This window comes from Octodon degus, unplaced genomic scaffold (genome assembly GCF_000260255.1).
Source record: "Octodon degus isolate 3935 unplaced genomic scaffold, OctDeg1.0 scaffold00262, whole genome shotgun sequence".
NCBI classification, from domain to species: domain Eukaryota; kingdom Metazoa; phylum Chordata; class Mammalia; order Rodentia; family Octodontidae; genus Octodon; species Octodon degus.
The window spans coordinates 773,754-780,099 of record NW_004524838.1 but is presented as its reverse complement, the minus strand read 5'-3'; the positions used below and the strand labels follow the sequence as shown (position 1 = coordinate 780,099).

At 39.1% G+C, this 6,346-nt stretch overlaps 1 protein-coding gene across 1 annotated transcript in view; it reads right to left on the bottom strand.

The window, feature by feature from the left end:
* Calcr (calcitonin receptor) overlaps window positions 1-6,346 on the bottom strand; it is a 98,737-nt gene that overhangs the window by 48,621 nt on the left and 43,770 nt on the right. The window lies entirely within an intron of this gene.

Sequence of the window (6,346 nt, the reverse complement as noted above, 5' to 3'; positions counted from 1 at the left end):
GTTTAAAGTTCCTGTACTAAACCACATTTTGATCAAGTACCATTCATCTTGTGTATTTGACTCAAGTGTAGGACCTTAAATGTCTCCTTGTAAAACACCGTATTTCATACTCTGCCAGATTGCTGCATACTGTCATCTCCTGAATTTCAATACTGCTACTTATTATTTCCCCATTTATTTGTCTTAACTAAGCACTTGCCAAAAAGAAATTCCTGCTATTTCATTATACTGTTTTGTGTATCATTAAAACACAGCTTTTGGTCAATAATGAAATCTTTTTTTTTTAATATTGCATGAAATAGGCAGCTCCAAATACAGCTCAAAATGCACAACCTCATCATACAAAAGTTATGCTAATAGGGGAGGGTGCTTTTGCTAGCACAGGCTATCAATTGACCTTTACATTGCAACTATATAAGAGACTAAGAGACCTACATTTAGGGCCTGGAGGGAACGCCCTTGTAAAAGTGAAATAGCCCTTAACTTAGTTTCTATTAGGCAAGGCCCTGATGAACCTTTCCAAGATTTCTCTGCAGGTTTGTTACAAGCTAGTGAGAGAATTATCAGTGACAGGGAAGCTAGTGAATTAATAGTTCAACAATTGGCCTTCAAAAATGCAATTAAATGGTGTAGAGATGCTTTAAGAGACCATAAACAGAGGGTTACACTCCCTGAGATGATTTGGATTTGTGTGGCTATCAGCCCCTCCTGTGTACAGGGGGCTGCCTTGGCAGCAGCTATTACTCAGGTTATTCATCTACAGTCTAAAAAAGGGGGGAAAAGTAAGGGTGTTTGTTGCCATTGTGGGGACAAATGACATTTAGCCCAAAATTGTTCTGCTGCACCAAACACAACACAGCCTTTATCTATCTCTTCAATAAAAACTTCCAGTCCACGTACTAGGTGTAGACAAGGGTACCACTGGGGAAGTGGCTGCAGATCTAAAACTGAGGAGGACAGCCGACTCATTCAGGGAAACTTCCAATGAGGCTGGCTTGGCCCCAGCAAACAGTGGGGGTGCTTTCTCCTCCCCCACCACAAGTGTCTTTGACCTTTAGGGAGCCACAACCTATAGGGGAGGCTTGGATCTCAGTTCCTCCTCCAGATTCCTACTGACTCCTGACATGGGGCCCCAACTGGAGTCTACAGACCTATGCCCTAGGGTGCAGTGGGAATCTTGCTAGGCCTCAGCAGTCTCATTTCAAAAGGTTTTGCAGGGTGTAATGAATGCTGATAATACTAGATTTCTCTGGTATAATAACAGTTATTATTCAATTACTCAAACCATTGCTAAAATCACTCCAGGTACTCCCATTGCTCACTTGGTCATTTTTGTTTTGGAAAACAGATTGGAAAATTTATGTAAAAAAATTTAAGGGTTTTGGGTCTCCTAATACTTATTGGGCTCAGCAGATTAAACAAAATTGTCCAGAGATGAAGTTGGCTGTTGAAGGAAAAGCATTTAAAGGGCTATTAGACCCAGGTGCAGATATTTCAGTTATTGCTCAGCATCACTGGCCTGGGTGTGGCCTCTGGATGTGGCCACTACAGATTGACAAGGGGTACGCAAGGTTTCTTACCCTAGCAGAAATGCTAAGCTGCTAATTTGGAGGGATGTAGAAGGCCATTCTAGATATTTTTCTCATTATGTCCTCCCCCTTATACTGCCAGTCTATCAGGTCGTGGCATCTTACAGGGCATGGGAGCATTTTTGGCCAGTCCTAACTCCCTGGTGGCTCATCAGATGTTACAACAAGGTTCCCTTCCCAATCAAGGGCTTAGTAAAAATTCTGAAAAAAACAAAACAAAACAAAACAAAACAAAACAAAACAAAAACCAAAACAAAGCTCGAAGGCTGGCCAAATAACGAAACAGATTAAAGCACCTGCTTAGGCAGATGCAGGGGCCAGGAGTTTGATCCCCAGGCCTGCCATGCCGGCCCCTCCCCTGGGTCATGCTGAGACATTAATTGAGACTGGGCGTGGTGGCACATGCCTGTAATCCCATTACTCGGGAGGCTGTAAACAGGTGGATAACTATGAGTCCAATCTATGCAGTGAGACCCTGTACACCCAGTACACCCTATCCTAAATACAAAACAAACATAAACAAACAAAAAACAAACCTCTTCTAGTTCTTCCTAAAAGGGAATGCTTTGGCATAGGCTATTTTCAGGAGAGGCCTTGATCTCTTGTTCCACCCCATGGATGGCATCCAAGATGCGTTGGATGTCTGATGACCCTGTTTAGTTTGATAAATGGCCCTTAACTCAGGAGAAGATTGTAGCAACTCATACACTGGTGAATGATCAGCTGATGAGATGGTGGGGCACCTAGAACATTCCAAGAGCCCTTAGAATCCCCCAATTTTTGTAATAAAAAATAATCACTGGCCAGTCAGATAGCTCAGGGGACCAGAGCGCCTGCTTAGGCAGAGCGCAGCAGTCAGAATCCCAGGCGAGTCTTGATGGCCCTGCCCCCAGGACATGCTGAGATTGCAATTAAGACTGGGCCATGGGGGTGTGCAACTGTAATCTCAGCACTTGAGAGGCTGAGAACAGGAGAATAACTACAAGTCTGATCTATGTAGTGAGACCCTGTAGATTTGTACTAAATACATAAAAAAAAAAACCAAAACCCAATAACCAGGAAAGTGGAGACGGCTATAGGACTTGCAGGCAGTCAATTGCACCACAGAATCTATGGGAACACTGCAACAGGGATTGCTCAGTCCTGTAGCTATTCTTTTACATTTTTCCATTACTGCGATTGATTTACAAGACCATTTCTATTCTATCCCTCTTCACCCTGAAGATAAAAAACATTTTGCTTTTAGTTTACCCTGTATTAATAATCAGACCCCTCTGCACTGTTTTCAGTGGTGTTGTCTACCATAAGGTATGGTGACTAGTCCAACCCCGTGTCAAGAGTTTGTGGCCACAGCCATTCAGTCAGTGTGACATGTCTATCCATCTGTGTACATTATCTATTACATAGATGACCTTCTCTTGGCATATGGATCCCCATCTATTTTACATCACATGTTTATCCAATTAGATGATGCCCACCACAATACAGGTCTAATGATAGCCTCTGAAAAGGTGCAAACTATATCACTCTTTTAATATTTGGGACACCAGATTCAACAGAGGCAAATTAAGCCCCAAACTGTTCAGATCCAGGTTAGACATCTTGCAACCCTAAACGAGTACCAGACTCTACTTGGTAACATTATTGTCTCTGCCCACTCTTAAGCTATTTATGAGTTACATCCTCTCTTTGACATTTTCAAGCAAGACTCAGCCACTACTTCTAAAAAAACACATACACCAAAGGCTAAGACCACCTTAGACAAAGTTAATGAGGTTCTTTCTAATGTTCAGTTCTCTAGAGTTGACCTATCTTTGACAACATTTTAATTATTTTCCCAACTCATTATATGCTCACTGGGGTTTGTTGGCAGTCTCAGGGTCCCTTACAATGGCTACACATGCCACATACTCCACATAAAACTATTACTACTTCAGATGGTATTCAACAAGCTTCTGTGTCTCATGCCACTTTTTATTAAAATGCTTCTGCCTTTTGCAAACAGTCTCATTTGACTTGAGCACAGACCAAGGGAATTGTTAATTGATGTTCTCCATGTATAAAACACTATTAACTTTTTAAGTTCTACAAAAGATGGAAGTGTAGCAGCAGACAGACAATTCCATCAGGTACGTGCAAAAAGGCAGGAAGAGTCCTTTGGAGAGATCTCCATACTGGACAATGGAAAGGATGCAGTCCACTATTAACATGGGGGAGAGGGTATGGTTGTGTTTCTCCAGACAATGTGGAATAGTCTATTTGGGTACCAGAATGTGCTGTCAGGTTATACCATGAAGCCAGATTTGCAGAATAAGTTAACAGTGTGGAGGCCAGATCTAATCTAGGGCCTATTGAAGGAGCAAACAAAATAGAAATCTAGATTCTAAATAGATGGTAAAATATACAAAGATAACAGAGCTAAATTTTACTAGTGTTAAGACCAAAAATACAAAGAGAGAGAAATAAAAGGAATAATAATAGGTAAAGAAGTTAAATTATCATTATTTGTAGATGACATCATACTTTACTTGGAAGACCCAAAAAAACTACTGAAAAGCTACTAGAATTGATACACAAATTCAGTAGCATAGCAGGATAAAAAGTCAATAACCAAAAGTCAATTGCATTCTTCTACACAGATAACAAACACACTGAGACGGAAATTAGAGAAAGAATACCTTTTACAATACCACTACAGAAAATTAAATACCTTGGAATTAATCTAACTAAAGAAGTCACAGATCTTTCAAAGATAATTACAGTACTCTAAAAAAGAGATTGTAGAGGATTTCAGAAAATGGAAAAATATTCCCTGCTCCTGCACAGAAAGAACCAACACTTTGAAGATGGCTACACTTCCAAAATTTCTGTACAGATTTAGTGCAATCCCTATCAAACTACCACCAACATACCTCACAGACCTAGAGAAATCATTTATAAAATTTACTGAGAACCAGAAAAGACCTAGAATAGCAAAGGCAATCCTGGGCAACAAAGACAAGGCAGGAGGCATTACAATTCCCGACTTGAAATTATATTACAAAGCTACTGTGATAAGATCAGCAAGGTTCTGGCAACAAAATGGAATGGAGGATCAATGGAATAGATTAGAAGATGCTGAATCATCTATAAACACACTCAGCCACCTTATCTTTGACTAAGGGGCCAAAAATGCCTACTGGAAGAAAGATAGCCTCTTTAACAAATGGTGCTGCAAAAACTGGCTCTCATATGCCAAAAACTAAAACTTGACCCAGGTCCATCACCATGAAGTATTGTAAAGTCAAAATGGATTAAAGATCTAAACATTGAAACAGAAACACTAAATCTGCTGGAGGAGAAAGTAGGAAGAATTTTTGAACACATAAGGGTAGGCAAAGAGTTCATGAACAAAAATCAAATTGCAATGGTAATACTTGAAAGAATTAACACCTGGGACCTTCTCTTATTGAGAAGTTTTTGCACATCAAAAGAAATTACCAACAGAGTGAAAAAACAACCCAAAAATTTTGAAAAAAATCTTGAATAATAAGCACTCACACAAAGGTCTGCTCTCTGGAATTTGTAAAGAACTAAAAAACCTTGGGTCCCCAAAATTTAAAGAACCAATCCAGAAATGAGCATCTGAGATGAACACACACTTCTCAGAGGAAAAAATTAAAGCAGTGAATAAATGTATGAAAAAATGCTCCACATCACTAGCCACACATGAAATTCAAATTAAAACAACACTGAGATACCATCTCACCCCAGAAAGAATGCCTATCATAAAGAAATCAACCAAAAACAAATGTTGGAGAGGCTGTGGGGAAAAAGAAACCCTTCGCCACTGCTGGTGGGAATGTAGACTGATGCAACCATTATGGAAATCAGTGTGGAGACTCCTTAAATAACTAGGTCTGGAAATCCCATTCAAAACAGCTATCCACCTGCTGGGAATTTTCCTAGAGGAATTGAAAACATTATGTCATAGTGATATATGTGTACCTATATTTGTAGCAGCACAATTTGTGATAGCCAAATCATAGAAACAACCAAAATGCCCATTATCTTAGGAATAGATGAAAAAGATATGGTATTTTTATACAGTGGAGTATTACTCAGCTATAAAGAATGATAAACTCGAAGCTTTTATATTTAAGTGGATGCCACTTGAAGATATACTCATAAGTGAAATAAAGCAGACCCACATGTGTAAATATTGTATTGCCTCCATAATATAAGAACTCAAAAGAAAAAATAAAAATTGCAAGTATAACATAGTTAAAAGGAAAGTGAGAACTTGAGGATTAGACAACAAAGAGAGGGCAAGGAGAAAAGCTAGGAAACATGACAGTGGAAAAGCCATAGATTTATATGAACAAGATGGGGAAGGCAATGATTCTGAGAATCTCCATCAGGTTTTGAAAATAGCAGTTAATTGGTAGGATTCTCATCCTGACTAACTATATATGCTGATACCTGTGAACTAAGCAACTGCACTGAAGATAGCAATGTGTAAAAGTAGGGTCATGCTTAGAATGCCTGTCATTCTGGTCTTCTAAAACATACTGCTTGTCATGACATACCATTTACTGCCATACTGTCTCCCAAGTAAAAGTTTGTTTTTTAAAAAAGGGTAATAAATGAAAACAAGAGACAAGAAAAAAAAATGTGACAGGACGTCCTGCTATAAGGCTGTATATGGTTAGATTTCTAAATTTCTGTGTGAAAATATGTAATTGTTTATTCCTAATTTTAAAAATATTTTTATTTTT